The 18974-nt window shown below is 40.4% G+C and overlaps 1 protein-coding gene across 1 annotated transcript in view; it reads left to right on the top strand.

Annotated features, from left to right (window-relative positions):
• Positions 1-2332: 2332 nt before the first annotated feature.
• LOC124733139 (splicing regulatory glutamine/lysine-rich protein 1) overlaps positions 2333-18974 on the top strand; it is a 29342-nt gene continuing 12700 nt past the window's right edge. Inside the window, exon 1 of the mRNA XM_047248527.1 lies at positions 2333-2457. The gene's annotated coding sequence lies outside the window, so the exon portion shown is untranslated. The remainder of the gene's footprint in view (positions 2458-18974) is intronic.

The following is an 18974-nucleotide window of genomic DNA, read 5'->3' as shown; positions in this document are numbered from 1 at the left end:
GTCACGGTTATTACATTATTTTAGTGTATTACCGTTCTTACCAGCTCAATATAAACATTCTCTCCTTCGTTTTATTTTTATTGTCGTCAACAAGAGCAATACTTTCGTTTGAAGTTACAGCTTTCTCCTTGTTTACTGATGTTGTGAATGAACTGCAACCAACGTTATCTGAATCTGTATCAGAACAATAACGTAACGAAAAACATTATGAAATAGCTTTTATGCAGCAAACTTGCTTCAAAAGAATTTATGGGATCGTAACAAAAGATTTACAAACCACTACACGTAACTTCATGATGAAAATCTGCATCGTCATTGTAGGGGTTGGAACCAGGAAAAAATTGCGGCCTTAGGGCTGCAATTAGCTTTCGTCTGCTTTCTGTAACAGTAAGCCTAACGAAATTATTGCATCCAGTTTTACGCATTTCAACCTTAAAAACACCTGACATTGTTTTTGCTCCAGTTTACTTACCACATACATAAAAAATGAAATGTAATAATTGGAGAGTACGTCTTGAAATTATACCTTGTCGTGCGCTAATGCTTTCTTCGTCCGTTTCTTAACACTTTCGTAACACATTTTCAAACTCTTCCAATCACGATCTGTCCCGATGTTACAAAAGTTAAAGTCAACAGAAACTTTTCTCAATGTTTTTACTTTGTTGGCAACAGTGACCTTTTCTTCTTTTTGCCCTCATTATATCTTTAAACTGCCCCAACAAAATTTCCTGCAGTAAATCTTTCTCGTATTGAGAAAAGTTTGAGGTTCGCTCCTTTTTCTGTTTCCTTGCGTTCCACAGCTATAGCGTGACCCCATCGATAATAAATACTGTGTGTGTATGATGTACGATAAATATCTGTTGTTGAAGCGCAATAATCGTGTCGACAGCCAATTTCAGCCATACTCCAAGCAAGTTACATGCTACTATAGATCAAATGTGAACCTGCTTCGGTGGTTCCAAATTCAGCGTTATAGAGTAGAGATGAGTCCTGAACGTAGCTCAGTTTCTGATATAATGTCAAATTTGATCTCCAGTTAATTAGGTAGTTATACAATGGGCCCTAGAATCCTAGAATTTTAAAGAGTGGTAGAGGACATTTTTCTGGTGGATTGTTTAGGGTGTGAAGTCTGCCTTTGTGTGGCCTTGACACATTTCTATCATTCATGACCGAAGGTGTAAGGAAGTTCCAACAACTTTTAAGCCACAGTTTTTTTAAAGTGGAGAATCCCTTAAATATCGTAAAAGCAAATGTACATCCAACAACTTTTCACCCTCAAAATTTTTTTCTGTTGAGAATCCCTTAAATGTCAGAAAAGGAACTGTGCATTCTCAATCACAACATTAGCTATACTTGATTTTCGGCTTCATTCAAAGAAGTGTCAAGTGTTTCTCTAATCTATTTTTTCCGACTTTTGGATAAATGATTTCACAAAGCATTTGCCCGTTTCTTCTTCATTTTTTTCTTTCTTAAAGCGTATCGTGAAGTGTTTGACATCTCTGAAGATTCTCCTTCACAATGTAATCTACAAAACATAGTAAATGATTGAATTAGCGCACAATAATTTGCCAGTGCTTCTACTATTAGTGGTTTGCGTTTTATTTGACATCATTGTTCGCAGTTGTTACTAATGCTTCCATAATATTTTGACCACAATGATCTCAGAAACCTAAAATATATCGTGTGTGGTTGTTGCTACTGCTCCTTGTCCTTAACGATTGTGAAACATTACGATTCTAAACAACGTTTCAATACACGTTATCTTTCAGATTAGTCAAATTGCTCGGGATATTCCCATTGGCGTTCGCAGGAGTATGGGAGACCGAGATGGGAAACTTGTACCTCTCCTCCGCCGATCCTAGAATATGGAGTAGGCCTACAGAGATTTTATTCATTACACAATCCTCATACCCAATGGATAACCGTCAATTGTCTCGGTAAGTTATAATAAGTTCCTTGTGTCACTTGTAAAATTTTGTTCTTGTGGCATGACACGTCTCGAACTTACCAACTCATTTATATTAGAAATGACAGTATTGGAGTCTTCTTGCCCTGAAAAAAATTTAGCAGACTCTCATGAACGTGACCGATTTCACACAAAAAGTTTATGATGAACAAAGTATTTTGCTAATCTCGTTGTGAAATATTTCGCTGCAATCTCAGATGGGCAAACTAGTTGTCGTTATATAAGAATTGCGTCGGGTTGCTGCAATCCAGCGATCCAAATAGACGTTACTGCTGCAATCTGTGTATATTTCTCGTGGTTAAGCAATGCACAGACTTCTGTAATATATGGGGCGTGAGCAATGCAATCTCTTTACTACCCATCTTTGGATTGTTTCGATGAAGCGAGGGGTGTTTTGTGGTGGGTCGCGTTGCCCGGTTGTTATAGATATTAATCAAACTCAATAAATAGTGAAGAAATTATTTAATAGTGTATATTATATTTCAACGCAGGTATGAATTGCCAATTATTATCTGCTACGTAGTGCTTATGTTGTACGTCGCTGAATAGACTTATTTTTTGTTAGCGTTATGCACTAAATATGCTTTAACTTTCGAACAGGGAAAAATTGTGTGTGTGTATGCCACATACTGTCGCCGTAAAGTTTGTTAGAAATCTACTAGGACAGCTAATATGTTCATTTGACGAGTGGGTGGCTCTTGCAGTGTGTTGCGTCTATTGGTGTTAAAACTAGTCCTACTTCTCTAAAAAGCTTTACTAGCAAATTTTTGCGAACTACGAACTTCGCTCATTATTATTTTCAACTGATAAGCTTCTTTCAGCATAAGCTAAAATAACATGCAAAAGACTTTGTTTACGTTCTCTGTAGCAACAGGAATAAAAAATCTTATTCATGAACTTAACTGTTCTTAAAACATATACAACTCGTTTGATATTTGTTGCATTGTTCTCGTATTTTGTAAACATATGATAATTTAACTATGACCATTGTGTTTACAGAAATTGATAGTAGGTGTTTTTTTGGTTGTCAGATGTTAGTTTCACACCTTTCAGTAAATGGGAAACTTGCCGGGGAAGGGGGGTGGTAGTTTTAAAACTGCATCATATTTGTACAACAAACAACAACTCCTGAAATATGGAACTAATTACTTGCTCAGTTGATATTCTGTCTCTAGTGACCATGTAGTAAAGAGAGTAGTTTTGCCTTCCGCAGCTCGTGGTCGTGCGGTAGCGTTCTCGCTTCCCGCGCCCAGGTTCCCGGGTTCGATTCCCGGCGGCGTCAGGGATTTTCTCTGCTTCGTGATGACTGTGTGATGTCCTTAGGTTAGTTAGGTTTAAGTAGTTCTAAAGTTCTAGGGGACTGATGACCATAGATGTTAAGTCGCATAGTGCTCAGAGCCATTTGAACCATTAGTAGTTTTGCCCAAAGTTCTGTTACTGTTTTCCATTATGTATATTCCATTCATGACTGTAGTGAGAATTGTCTCTACCCAGCCCTGTGTATTTATTTTTGATCTTAGCTGTCCAGTCACCAGCAAAGGTTTGTGTCAGCAGCAGTTTTGGGCTGTTTATCATCTACCATTGTGTGCTATAATGGAAAGGGTGGGGGGCACATTCCATCAAGTAATAATTTTTTACTTTTTTTTTAATTTTATTTAAAAAAGGCCTACTGTTACTGTAGCTGTAATATTTGTAAATGTGGGTTGATACAAATCCACTAATGTTACTGTTGCAAAATGGGAAAAAGGTATAGAGTTGGTTGCATTTATTTTGCTTTCTATTTTTTTTTCTGTTTGCACAACAAATAGAACTTCATTGTTTTTTCCAAACTGCACATCATTTAACCTATTTGCCTTCGTCAGAGCATCAATTTTTAAGTGTTCATTCTTCTGGACTGTTATTTTGGGACTAATCAGCAGTAGTTGTTCAAGATATCCAATCAGATTTGTCTTATAAAAGAGCTTTATCCTCTTCACTATCAGAAAATTCATCCACTATAGCTTTTCTTACAGCCTTGCATTTAATTTGTCTATGCTTCAGATTTCATATTATTAAATCTCATGGTTCAGATTAATATTAGCCTTTGATATTGCTTTGCCAACTCTGAAGCCAATTGTCACCTTTAACCTAACATAGACCTTGGCTGTGCTACGGATCAGTTTGTCATCACAACCTTCATTCCAGTAAATGAAAACAGAAAAAATTGCATTCTGTTCTCTTTCTGTAAGTTTACATATCACATTGCATGACACAACCTCATTACGTCAAGAGACAAAGCAGACCTGTACAATTAGTAGTCTTAGTTGACCCCACTTTCCACTCTTTTCTTGTCCAGTTTTTCAATCTGACTTGATATTGTCAATTCTTCTCTTTTCTCCTTCCATCAGCTTTATGTTTGATTGCTGCCTTTGGAAAGGACTAGACATCTTTATAGGTGTCTTTCCCTGTTGCTCTCTGTGCAGTTCTTTGCTTTTTCTGTTGTAGGTCTAGAAGGAGACATTAAAAAGTTGCATTTTATTGATTTGTGCTTGGTTCATCTATACTCCAAACAGTGGAAAACCCAGGATGGAATGATGACACTATTATGAAAAGGATTTATTGCTTCTTACCAATGTAGTGGAGATGTTGAGTCACTGACAGGCATAAAAAAAGGCCTTCTTTTGAATTAGACAACATACATGGCCTTGGCAGCTGGAGACAGTGGTCATGAGTGTGTGAGGTGCATTTGCATGAATATGTGTGTGTGTATGTTGTATAATTCAGAAGAATGCCTTTTGGCTGAAAGCATAATTGTTTAGCAGTCTTTCTGTTAACTTGCCTGTGACCCAACATCAGAAGCACACTTCAGTGTGACACGAACCAACTACAGCATCCAGATTGTATACTCAGTCTCATGTGAAATCATCTGAACAAATAGGTCATTCACAATAGTATAGAAAAATGGTGTGTTTGCCATATTAGAAGTGTTCCGTTTTGTAAGCTAGTGTTTTGAGGTTTTTGTAAATTGAGCTGTTGACAATGGCTAGTGAAACATTTCAGTTCCAGCTTTTTTAAATACATCCCAACTACTTTGCCCACGTAAGCCCAGCCTCTTCACATATTCGTATGCAGACTGTCATGTCCATTTGTAAGTTGAACCATGGTTCACATTTTTAACTTTTAATTATGTAGTTGTAAGGCTTATCTTCCTCTTTATCTGCTGAAATCTTGTTGGCTTTTGTGCTTAGAATGACAACAGTTTTGTGGTGTTGGTGTTTGTCTACCATCTTTCATGTTTGTATTAAATGTGTTGGGCATTACAGAAGTGTCGGATTCCACCCATCTGCCTTGACCCATGACATATGAATATGGTGGAAACAGCTGGTTCCAGTGAATACAATGTGGTGACAATGATGTCACTACATACACATGCCAACAAATATCACTCCAAAAATAAAATGAAACTAGTGGGACACCTGCAGAAAATTGGGGGTTTTGAGTGAGGAAAAGCTAAAAATACATCAGTAAAGAAACACTGCACCACCCTAAAACAAATAATATCCAAATAAATTTAAATTAAAGAGTTCTGCCACCAAAACCACAGGAATGGGGCATTTCACTAGACCTATGTAGCGCACCCACAACCATCAATACCAAAGACCCAACACCCATAAGTGTGAATAGTTGAATTGGTTGTTTCTCTTGACCTCTATAGCTCAACTGCAACTATCAATACCAAAAAACCAACATCTGTAAGTGTGAAAAGTAGAATCGGACATTTCTCTTCACCTATATAGCTCAACTGAAGCTATTAGTACCAAAAAACAAACCCCTAATACTCTGAAAAATGGAACTAAAACCCCAACACTCGAAAGCCCAAATACAGTACATGAATAAAAAACACCCGATCTACCATACATGTAAAATAGACAAAATATCACAATTACTGTAGAATAAAACCAGAACAAAAATTCATTACCAACAAAAGCCTCTGGCAATACCACATGGGTTGCCCCCCCCCCCCCTTCCACACACACACACACGTGAAGTTCACTGTCATATACATACCTAACTAAAAAGAAAATTCTTTCCGCACAACAAACACCAAACTAATCAGACCTGACAAAAATTCCAAACACATAAAAAGAAAAGAAAAATTTTAGTAACTCACTGAAAACACTTCCATAACATACAGTACTGCTCTAATAACCTAAACTCAAAACCATGTTAGCATGATGACAACCAAAACTTAAATGAATCCAGTACCACATACTAAACTTAAAAGTCGACATCCACCACCAGAGGGCACCATCAAATGCAACAGCACATTGTGCTAGCCCACCACACACCGTCAGGTGGCTTGCAGAGTATGGATGTAGATGTAGATGCCATAGTAATGTCACATACAACGCTACCATTACGTCACGGGTCAAAGCAGATGGGTGGAATTGGATGCTTCCATTGACCCAATGTATTGCTGTTTCCATATATGCCAAATAACTAGGAATAATAATTCTATATAGAACTGCAGCTGTTCTAAGAGATATGCCATTTTATACGGCTTTCAAGATTTTGCAATTTCTTCCTCATTCACTTCTAGTTCCGTAGGCACATACTTTGGTGTGCATCTTCACATCAAGTTACCCAAAGTATAAAAGAAATAATTTTTTTCACCTATAATGTAATATAGTAACACATCGTTACAGAAATATGTAGAGGAGGCTTTGAACAGCAGACAAGCACATTTAACTTACCCCCCCCCCCCCCCCCCGTTCCTCCTCCCTCTCTCTCTCTCTCTCTCTCTCTCTCTCTCGATCACTGTCTTCTCTGTTCTTTGTGTGTGTGGCCCCACTGAGATGAGGAGAGTTATCTCAGCTGAGGTGGGCAGTGGGATATGCGAGAGGTGAGTGTAGATACGGGGTGAATAGCCGGACAAGGGTGGGGAAGAAGTTTTGTTGTCTGTAGGAGCATGTAGGTACAGGATGGTAGACTGCTAGGTGGAGCATTGGAAGAGCAGTGCTAGGGTGGGAGAGGAGAGAGATGGACAGGGAAAGGCAGAGGACTGCTTAGGTGAGCTGGGGGTAGAAGGCATACGTGAGATGGAGTGGGAACATCAAAGGGAAGAGGGCAGGTACTAGTGAAGATTGAAGCCAGAGGGCTGTGGAAGGAAGGAGACCTGCGCTATTTAGAAGAAGAAAGAGGAGGAGGAAAAAAACTGGTATTGGTGCGATAGGTCCAAATGGCATAGACTATGAAGCCCCCACGGACCTCACGAACACTGTGTCGTGCAGTGTTTTTGGCAGTTGAGTGATCCAGTTGTCTCTTGGCCCTAATTTGGCAGTAGCTGTTTGTGGGGACAGGTAGTTTATTAATGGTCAAGCCCACAAAGAATGTCGTGCAGCGGTTGGAGCTGAATTAGTTGCTTTCACATGTTGCCCTGCCTTTGTTGACAGGAAATAACTGTGACAGGTCTGGTGTAGGAGGTCTTATCATGACTTACCTAGTAACTGCACAGAAGTTAGGTAGTTACTGCTAGCCATATAGCAGGTACATTTTGTAGCAGAAATTGCAGTAAGCCCTACCATTTCTCTTGCAAGTGGAGCTTTGTTGATAATTTACCATGAGCATTGTGGTCATTAGAAGACTGGGTGAAGCAGAATTGAGGCGTTTAGATTGGTAGATGTGAATGTGTTAACTATAAGGTTAACACAACTTCGATATAAATGAGGCCCAAGTTTCTTTTCAAAATCAACCAGTCCCAGAAAATTGCGAAGTGTAAATCAAATGATGAGCCATACCTTGATGACATTTAAAATAAATGTTAGTGTGTTCAAGTGATGTACACTGACGGGACTGTGATGAGTGTTCCCTTAATTACTCTATTTTTTCCACATCATGTCTTCATTGTACGACTACCTTATTTAATTAGAATGCATGCTACAGAGCTGAAGGTGCTGTAGCAAAGATGTGATTGACAGCTAGAATTCTTCATCTGTTCTCCTGTCTCCTAGTGCTGTGCAGACTTGCCAAAGTTTGTTGGTAGTAGATGAAAGAGCCTAAAACACCCTGGGTGCTCTACTCTGTATGTAAAGGTAGAGCAACACTGTTGAGCTGTCTAGGATGAATTAACTGAATGAGTTGTAGACACTGACAGGTAGCACATTAATACACTGACCTCTCATTTGGGAGAACTAAGGTTCAAGTTCCCATTCAGCCATCTAGATTTAGATTTTTTGTAGTTTCCCTAAATCGTTTAGGGCAAATGCTGAGATGGTTCTTTTTAATAGGAAACAACTGAATTTCTTCCTCTACCATTCCTAACCCTCGCTCTATTGATGTCAGTCTTCCTCCTGCCTTTTCAGTGAGATATCTGACTACTTACCAGTTTCTGTGGCATGCTGATTTCAATAAATCCTGTTTTATTGTGTTGCTTCTTATTTACTAACTAGCAGGGTTATGTTGCTGAATTTTTAGATTTCAGTATGTCAGAGCTCCTCCCTCAATCATTAAAGTGCAAATTTTACTATGTGCCTCTGTTGGTTCATCAATTTTTTGTAAGAGTTCAGTGATCCCAGTTATCTGACTTATGTTGTTGTGGTCTTCAGTCCAGAGACTTGTTTGATGCAGCTCTCCATGCTACTCTACCCTGTGCAAGCTTCTTCATCTTCCAGTACCTACTGCAACCTACATACTTCTGAATCTGTTTAGTGTATTCATCTCTTGGTTTCCCTCTACGATTTTTACCCTCCAAGCTGCCCTCCAATACTAAATTGGTGATCCCTTGATGCCTCAGAATATGCCCTGCCAACCGATCCCTTCTTCTAGTCAATTTGTGCCACAAAATTCTCTTCTCTCCAATTCTATTCAATACCTCCTCATGAGTTATGTGATCTACCAATCTAATCTTCAGCATTCTTCTGTAGCACCACATTTCTAAAGCTTATGTTCTCTTCTTGTCTAAACTATTTATCGTCCATGTTTCACTTCCATACATGGCTACACTCCATACAAATACTTTCAGAAATGACTTCCTGACACTAAAATCTATACTCGATGTCAACAAATTTCTCTTCTTCAGAAACAATTTCTTTGCCATTTTTATATCATCTCTACTTCGACCATCATCAGTTATTTTGCTCCTCAAATAACAAAACTCATTTACTACTTTAAGCATCTCATTTCCTAATCTAATTCCCGCAGCATCACCCGATTTAATTCGACTACACTCCATTATCCTAGTTTTGCTTTTGTTGGTGTTCATCTTATATCCTCCTTTCAAGACACTGTCCATTCCATTCAGCTACTGTTCCTGGTCCTTTGCTGTCTCTGACAGAGTTACAATGTCATCGGCAAACCGAAAAGTTTTTATTTCTTCTCCATGGATTTTAATTGCTACTCTGAATTTTTCTTTTGTTTCCTTTACTGCTTGCTCAATATACAGATTGAATAACATCGGGGACAGGCTACAACCGTGTCTCACTCCCTTCCCAACCGCTGCTTCCCTTTCATGCCCCTCGACTCTTACAAGTGCCATCTGGTTTTTGTACAAATAGTAAATAGCCTTTTGCTTCCTGTATTTTACCCCTGCCACCTTCAGGATTTGAAAGAGGGTATTCCAGTCAACATTGTCAAAAGCTTTCTCTAAATCTACAAATGCTAAAAACGTAGGTTTGCCTTTTCTTAATCTATTTTCTAAGATAAGTCGTAGGGTCAGTTTTACCTCATATGTTCCAACATTTTTATGGAATCCAAACTGATCTTCCCCGAGGTCGGCTTCTACCAGTTTTTCCATTCGTCTGTAAAGAATTCGTGTTAGTATTTCACAGCCGTGGTTTGTTGAACTGATAGTTCGGTAATTTTCACATCTGTCAACACCTGCTTTCTTTGGGATTGGAATTATTATATTCTTCTTGAAGTGTGGGGATACTTCGCCTGTCTCATACATCTTGCTCACTAAATGGTACTGAGCGAGGTGGCGCAGTGGTTAGCACACTGGCCTCGCATTCGGGAGGACGACGGTTCAATCCCGCGTCCGGCCATCCTGATTTAGGTTTTCCGTGATTTCCCTAAATCACTCCAGGCAAATACCAGGATGGCTCCTTTTAAAGGGCACGGCCGACTTCCTTCCCAGTCTTTCCCTAATCCGATGAGACCGGTGACCTCACTGTTTGGTCTCTTCCCCCAAAACAATCCAATCCAGTAAATGGTAGGGTTTTGCTAGGACTGGCTCTCCCAAGGCTGTCAGTAGTTCTAATGGAGTGTTATCTACTGCTGGGGCCTTGTTTCCCCGTAGCTCTTTCAGTGCTCTGTCAAACTCTTCACGCAGTATCATATCTCCTATTTCATCTTCATCTACATTCTCTTCCATTTCTGTAATATTGCCCTCAAGAACATCACCCTTGTATAGACCCTCTATATACTGCTTCCACCTTTCTGCTTTCCCTTTTTTGCTTAGAACTGAATTTCCATCTGAGCTCTTGATATTCATGCAAGTGGTTCTCTTTTCTCCAAAGGTCTCCTATATTTTCCTGTAGGCAGTATCTATCTTACCCCTAGTGATGTACGTCTCTACATCCTTACATTTGTCCTCTAGCCATCTGTGCTTAGCCACTTTTGCACTTCCTGTCGATTTCATTTTTGAGACATTTGTATTCCTTTTTGCCTGCTTCATTTACTGCGTTTTTATATTTTCTCCTTTCATCAATTAAATGCATTAACTCTTCTGGTACCCAAGGATTTCTATTAGCCCTCATCTTTTTACCTACTTGATCCTCTGCTACCTTCACTATTTCATTTCATAAAGCTACCCATTCTTCCTCTATTTTATTTCTTTCCACCATTCTTGTCAATCATTCTCTAATACTCTCCCTGAAGCTCTCTGCAACCTCTGGTTCTTTCAGTTTATCCAGGTCCCATCTCCTCAAATTGCCACCTTTTTGCCTGTTGTTCAGTTTTAATCTACAGTTCATAATCAATAGATTGTGGTAAGAGTCCACATCTGCCCCTGGAAATGTCTTACAGTTTAAAACCTGGTTCCTGAATCTCTGTCTCACCATTATATAATCTATCTGAGATCTTCCACTATCTCCAGGCTTCTTCCATGTATACTACCTTCTTTTATGATTCTTGAACCAAGTGTTAGCTATGACTAAGTTATGCCCTGTGCAAAATTCTACCAGGCGGCTTCCTCTTTCATTCCTTACTCCCATTCCATATTCACCTACTACGTTTCCTTCTCTTCCTTTTCCTGCTATCGAGTTCCAGTCACCCATAACTATTAAATTTTCGTCTCCCTTCACTATCTGAATAATTTCTTTTATCTCATCATACATTTCATCAATCTCTTCGTCATCTGTGGAGTTAGTTGGCATATAAACTTGTACTACTGTGGTAGGCGTGGGCTTCATAAATATCTTGGCCACAATAATGCGTTCACTATGCTGTTTGTTGTAGCTTACCTGCATTCCTATTTTGCTATTCATTATTAAACCTACTCCTGCATTACGCCTATTTGATTTTGTATTTATAACCTTGTAGTCACCTGACCAGAAGTCTTGTTCCTCCTGCCACCGAACTTCACTAATCCCCACTATATCTAAATTTAACCCATCCATTTCCCTTTTTAAATTTTCTAACCTACCTGCCCAATTAAGGGATCTGACATTCAATGCTCTGATCTGAAGAATGCCAGTTTTATTTCTCCTGATAACAACGTCCTCCTGAGTAGTCCCTGCCCGGAGATCCAAATGCGGGTACTATTTTACCTCTGGAATATTTTACCCAAGAGGTCACCATCATTTAACCATACAGTAAAGCTACATGCCCTCGGGAAAAATTACGGAAGTAGTTTCCCCTGCTTTCAGCCGTTCGCAGTACGAGCACAGCAAGGCCGTTTTGGTTAGTGTTACAAGGGCAAGTATCTGACTTAACAGTTTATATTTTATGGCATTCTTCCGCATTGAAACAACACATTTTGCATCAAACCTGAGGACTTGGTCACATGCACCCCAATCCAAATTCACAGTCTACTTCAGTGACAACTTTCCCACGTAAATTTGTTTATTGGATGGTGTAGGTTATGGGAAAGGATGGTGTAGGTTATGGAAAAAAGGCCGCTGGAGTGCGTTTTCATGAAAAGTGACAAGTTGCTCTGCTGCCAATTGACTGGATTTAGAGCCAGAATTCAAAACATGCCTAGATTCATCACACCTGTGAGATGTCTGTTCTGTGGTCTTTTCTTCCCATGCATAGATAGGTGAATGATGCTGTTACAGTTAAAGACTAGGAACATACAATAACCAGTGCCTTGTCTGAGATCATTGTGCTTTACTATATTACTGGATGCATTTCAGGTCCTGTAGCTCCATGGGCTAGTAAGTAGATTAACGCATGAGTTCTCTTGCTTCTGGATAAAATGAGTTCACAGAAATATGCACTTGGTTAACAATATTACTTTCAATATAATTTTAACAATATTGAGTAAGAAAAAAAGAAAAAAATAAAGGAGTATATTGAGAAAATGTGAGGACCTTACTGAAGAAGTTGAGAGGAACATAACTTTTAACAGTATGTTGGTAAGATTTAATATTGTCATCTGCACTTTACAATATCTCCACTCATAAGAATTCACAGATATAGTAGAATAAGAGTTAAACACATACGTAACTTCTCATTAAAACAGTTAAATTATTTCATGTTATTATATACTGTTACAGTTAATATGTCTTTTTAATTAAAATAAATGTAACCAGCGAAAGGTCTGAATCCATGCTGAATGAGAAGGTGGCACCAGACACTTAGGTTCGGCAAGGCCTCTTGTAATAACAATAAAAACAAATATTAGTGACTAAAGGTCTCTGCTGTGTTACTCCTTGTGCGATGAATATCCTCATGTCCGCAACAAGTGAATCAAATTAGTTGAAGTGGTATGTCGAGTATTGTTGTTCATTCGGGTTCTTAGTGTAAGATGTTGGCATGGAATTAATCCCGTAACTGTTTCAATTAGACACAATTTTTTTTGGGGGGGGGGGGGGGGAGTGTTATATATAAAACACTCTTCTGATAATTTTTCATGCACAAATATTACATCTTCTTGTGGCATTTTTCCTTTTTGTTTGTAGCTGCCACATGCAGTGGAAAATATCTTTCAAGAAAGTGGAGAGGATAAACATCATTTGACAAGTGACCTTGCTTTCCAGGTCTGTCTTCCACACCTGAGTGATACTTCAGAACCACTTTTCCAGCCATCCTCTGAATTATTGATTCACTCTTTCAATCTTGGACTTCCAGTAAATGAATACTTTGTTGGTACAAATACAAATGCGTTGCTGCACAAATATGGTTAAAACACATTCACTGCAAGTTCCATATGTCCTGCTGATCAAACAATGTGGACAGTGCAACTTCATTGTCGTATTCACTGTCCTCTTGAATTATTCATCATGGTGCTGCTGCATACTTCACGTTTTCACTTAATGTTTTAGTATAGACTTCATCATTGCACACTTTTGATCATGAAAGAATGCATTTGCAATCATCCCAAGTATGTTGATCTGATGACCCACCTATGTTAACACAACAACTGTCAAGCCACTGCTTTCTAAATATTTGTTTTATAAATCTACCTGCTTAAGAAGGTGGAGATAATTCAGTTATAATGCTGCTGATGCCAGTAAACAGGTCATATGACATATTATGATAACCACAATATTGTGACAAGGATAGGGTGCTACTCACTGTAAAGATAGTGAAAATACAGCTAAACATTGAACTTTCAGCCAAAGCCTTCTTCAGAAAGAAAAACACACACAAACACAAGCAAGCACATCTATGCACATGTGACCACTGCCTCTGGCTGCTGCAGACAGAATGCAACTGCATCACATCAAATGGAAACAGCAGACCAGATCAGGGCAGTGAAGGGGCGGAGTAGGGGTGAGATGGGGAGAAGTCAGTGCTGCCTTGATGGTAGCAGGACAAGGTTTCCAGCCAAAGTGTCGGGTGATTTTATTTTTGATTCATTTATTTATTTATTTTTTTTTTTTTTTTGGGGGGGGGGGGGGGGGGAAGGGGGAGGGGAGTGGGGAGCAGAAAAGGAAAGGAGCAGAGAACGGGAAAAGACCAATAGATGGATTGGCAGAGAGTGGTGTCCAGTGAGGGTGAGGGGATGTGAATTGGGAGGCGATGATAGGACAGAATGTGGAAACTGTTGGATGGAGGGTGTGGGGGCAGTTAAAATATGTTGAGGCCATGATGGTTGTATAAGCGGAGAATGTGTTGCAAGGATAGCCCCCATCTGGGCTCTTCAGAAAAATTAGTGATGGAGGAGAGGATACTGACTGTCCACCCTGTGAAGCAGCCATTGAAATCGAGCATGATATATCCAGCTGCATGTTGTGCTACAGGATGGTCCACTTTGCTCTTGGCCACAGTTTGGTTATTGCCATTCATCCTGGGTTGACAGTCATCCCAATCTAAAAAGCTATGAAATGATGGCAGCAGAACTGATATATAACATGGCTGCTTTCGTAGGTGGCCTGCTCTCTGATGCGATGGGATAAGCTTGTGACATGACTGGAATAGGAAGTGCTGGGTGGGTGGATTGCACAGGTGTTGCACCTGAATCTTCTGCAGCAATATAATCCCTATAGCAAGGGGCTGGGATTGAGAGTGGCGTAGAAATGGACTAGGATGTTGAGGTTGGATAGGTGACGGAACACCTCTTTCAGAGAGGAAGGAATGATTTTGGGTAGAGTGTCCCTCATTTCAGAGCGTGATGATAGATAATGAGAAAGTGCTAATGAAGGGTGTGGTTGACTTGTTACAGTCCAGGGTGGTGTTGGGTGACAAAGGGAGTGCTCCTTTGTGTCACGTTTTTGGGAGTGGGGGAGGTGGAGTGGGGGTGTTCGGGAATATAGAATGGTATTGGGTCTGGGGGATAGTGCCTGTCTGCACATGAAAGAGCATTCCTGACACCACCTCTATAGGTTATCCAGCCTGCTGACATCCCACTTCCACCTAGTGGCACCATAATCCAACCCCTATCCTACCCACAGTGTTCCTCTTCATCAACCCCTCATAGCATCCATACCCTGCCCAGCTGACCTTTCAGAATTGACACATCCCCAAAACTCCCTGTCAACCCTCCACTAAATCCAGAGACGAAACAATCCCAGAAAACTTCTGATAACCTTTCCACCAAAATCCTCAGGCCCGAAATGGCCTCACCTTCACCACTACACCCAAATTTAGTATGTTAGACTTGTCAGATACCTGCTCTTCTCCTTCCAATCCTTGCAGTGGAACCATTTATTTGCCACCAATCCCTCCAACAAAAACCAATGCTATCCCAACATTGAATACTGCGTTTCCCAATTCATACCACCAACCAACTGTGATCCTACTCTCCTCCCACCTTACCACTTTCTGATCACTTTACAGGAACTCCTTACCTCGCAACTCAGCAGTACCATCCTTCCCCAGGTACATTCCTAAAGGCCACCAACCTCTCAGCAGAAGAAAGGACAACCTCAAAACAGATCTTGACTATTCGTCCTACCTGCAGACAAAGGTTCCACAACTGTGTGAATTGTGGTGACTACCTGGCACAAGACATCTGCCAATAGTCAGACTTCTGTACACCTAAACTCTGTCAGAGTGACCCCTACCAGAAATCAAACAAAACCTCCAGTGCCTGCTTAAAGCCTTACGCCCTCCCAGAACATCTCCCCTGAATCTGTTTCCCTCCTCACCCCTTTGACACCCTGCACCCGTACTTTTTGCATGCTCTCCAAAATCCACAAACCCAACAGCCCTGTGTACCCCATTGTAGCTGTTTGACGTGCTTCCACTGAAAGAATTTCGGTCCTCATTGACCAACACGTCCAACCAATTGCCTGAAATCTAGCCTCCCTCATCAGGGATACCAACCACGTCCTTTACCGACTCTCCATCATCCCTGCCCCTTTACCTCCTGGATCCCAACTCATCACTTTTAACACCACTTCCCCACACACCAGTATCCCTCATGCCCTTGCTTGCTGCTATTCAGTGCTACCTCTCCCAATGTCCTTTAGACTCCAAACCCACTACCTCTTTCCTTTGCCAACCTGCTTATGCGCTACCTAGAGGGACCCTCCCTCCCACCACCACCCCTGTGCCACACCCCACCCTATCAGTCCTCTGATTGGTTTGGTGTGGCCCATCACAAATTCCTCTCCTGTGTCAACCTCTCCACCTATGTCCTCAATTATTTGCTGGATGTATTCCACTCTCGGTCTTCCTCTACAGTTTTTACCCTCTACAGCTCCTTCTGTTACCATGGAAGTTATTCCCTGATGTCTTAACACATATACTGTCATCCTTTCCCTTTTTCTTGTGTTTTCCATATATTCTTTTACTCTTCGATTTTACAGCAAACTTCATCGTTCTGTACCTTATCGGCCCACCCAGTTTTTAACATTCGTCTGTAGTACCACATCTCAAATTCTTTGATTCCTTTCTGTTCCAGTTTTCCTACAGTCCATGTTTCACTACTATACAATGCTGTGCATTATAGCCAACCCAAACTACTGGTCTGGTCTGGTTCATGTTCATTGACGATATCTTCATATTCTGGGCTCAGGGCCAAGACATCCTGTTCTCATTCCTTCACAACCTTGAAACTTCTCCCATCCACTTCACCTGGTCCTGCTTAACCCAGTGTGCTACCTTCCTGGATACTGACCTCCTCCTCTCTGAGAGTTTCATCCACACCTTTGTCCACATTAAACCCACCAACCACCAAAAGTATCTGCTTTCTACATTTGCCATCCCTTCCACACCAAAATATCCCTCCCATACAGCATAGCCAACCGGGGATGGCACATCTGTAGTGGCTTCCGTTTCCTTGCCCAGTATGATGAAGCTCTCACAAAGGCCTTCACAGACAGACACTATCCCCCAAAACCTAGTCTGCAAACAGATTTCTTATCTCATATCCCCACACACCACCAGTCGTCCCGCCACCCCTGAGAACCAGCTACAGAAGACTTCTCCCCTCACTCTCATTACGCATCACTCCCCGCCAGTACATCCACCTGTCTTTCACCATTCTCTGATCCTCCTCTGTTCTGCTTTCTGTTCCCTCTTGACCCTTCCCCCACAGCCTCCTGACCATGTGCCTTACTACGAACCTGAATGTAATATCCTTCAAAATAGAAATGGGTGTGAACTGACTCAATGTAATATTGTGTCAAAAACATAAGAGGTTAAAGATGACAAACAAAGAACACAGTAAGAGGTTCTGAATTCTATAAATGGAACAGTCATTTTCTTGAAAGTAAGGAAGATTATTTGAAGTACCATTAGAAGACTATCAGTTGCAATGGTTTTGAGAAAAGGTTGAACTTAATGGCATTTCAAAACTGTGTTGAGGCAGAGGCAAAACATTCAGCTTATCCATTCTGACCATTAAGCACTGTACTGTTTTAAAAATAATGGTTGTATTGCAACTACCACAGTGAAAAACCATTTTGTTTGTACAATTTACATTTATTATTAGTCATCTAAGAGTCATCTGGTGGTAATACAATGAAAACAAATAGCTCAAAATGCGGTTATACACAGAATATGTAAGTATGATTTATGAAGATAGGACAAGTGGTCAACCAAGATCTTGAAGGAACAATGCCAGCATTTGCCTGAAGTGACTCAATACAACCTAAGCAAGGATGGCCAGACATAGTGAACTCCACAGTCCCAAATATGAGGCCATGTATGTTTACCTGTCCTTCCCTCTGTCCATCTGAAAAACTGGGTTAGTTACTGCTACTGTCAGCCAAAACCCTGTTTTCTTGTACTTTAGTGTTCCATTGTGTTGAGATGGTGCTAGTTGAACTTGCTCTGAGGACACAACCATTCTTTCGAAACGTGGAAAAGAGCATTAACCTGGCCGTTGCAACATTACAGCTGGTTGTCACCGAATTCAATAAAGTTTGTCGTTGTTCGTTAAAATTGGATCAGAAATTTGATGTATAGAAACATTTGGAGGTTGGTAGTACGTTTGTGATATGTCTTACTTTGGGGAAGAACTACATGTAGTATTTTAATTAGCATGGAACAGCATTAATATTCCATGATGTTTCGGGCTTGCAGCCAGATGACATCTTGCCTTAATATTTCGATTGACAACCATTCGGCCATCTTTTGTACTTTGGATATTGCAGGTGCGCAACTTGGCTTTATATAGCAAATTGGTGTTGTGGTGGATGTGCATAGGTTTTCACTGCATTATTGCCCTCTGTTGAATTAGCACACTATTGAATGTTGCTCCATCTGAGACACACTGTTGCATGTGCACCTGTGATGTTACAAGCACGCCCTTTGTTGAATTATGGACCTCTGGAGTTAAAATTCAGTGCTCAACATAACAAAATTATTGTTGGATGTGTCATTAGGCATAAAATTTTCTATATTTGTGAAGAACTGGGAAAATCACAAGGTCCCCAAGCGTTACCTGGTTTAAAGCCACCATCGCAATTAATGAGATCTTCCGCCAAATGCAATTTTGTAGATTCCTTAATAATTGAATCCCAGAAGGATTTCATCATGGCCAAGCATTTCGTAACAAAATACGATGCATATTCAGAAAGTAAGTGTATTGTGGCCACAATGGGCTGTAGATTTTTTAAATTTTTTTGAGGGTTGGCAACACTGAGTAGTAGAGAGGAATCCCCTGGCCAGATAAAACATTGCAGGGACACAACAGTATGTAAACTCGCATTGCAGTGTCTAGTTGCACGAAAGATATAAGTAAGAAATTCTGCCAAGTGCGAGCCGCGTACTGTGCTTAGTTTCCTGCTCAACGACGGAATAACACCTAGTGAAATTTTTTCGCAAATCAAAATGGTTTACAGCAAAGGTGTTATGAACAGAACAAGTGCATTTAAGTGGTGTAGGGAATGTGGTGGAAGCAGAACAAATGTTCATTACAAACAGAGGAGTGGAAGATCTACCACTTTGACTTATAAATTCACACAAAAAATTGAAG

The sequence above is a fragment of the Schistocerca piceifrons genome, chromosome 1 (genome assembly GCF_021461385.2).
Source record: "Schistocerca piceifrons isolate TAMUIC-IGC-003096 chromosome 1, iqSchPice1.1, whole genome shotgun sequence".
Classification (NCBI taxonomy): domain Eukaryota; kingdom Metazoa; phylum Arthropoda; class Insecta; order Orthoptera; family Acrididae; genus Schistocerca; species Schistocerca piceifrons.
Note: the sequence above shows the minus strand (reverse complement) of the source record. Positions and strands in the feature narration are given on the sequence as shown.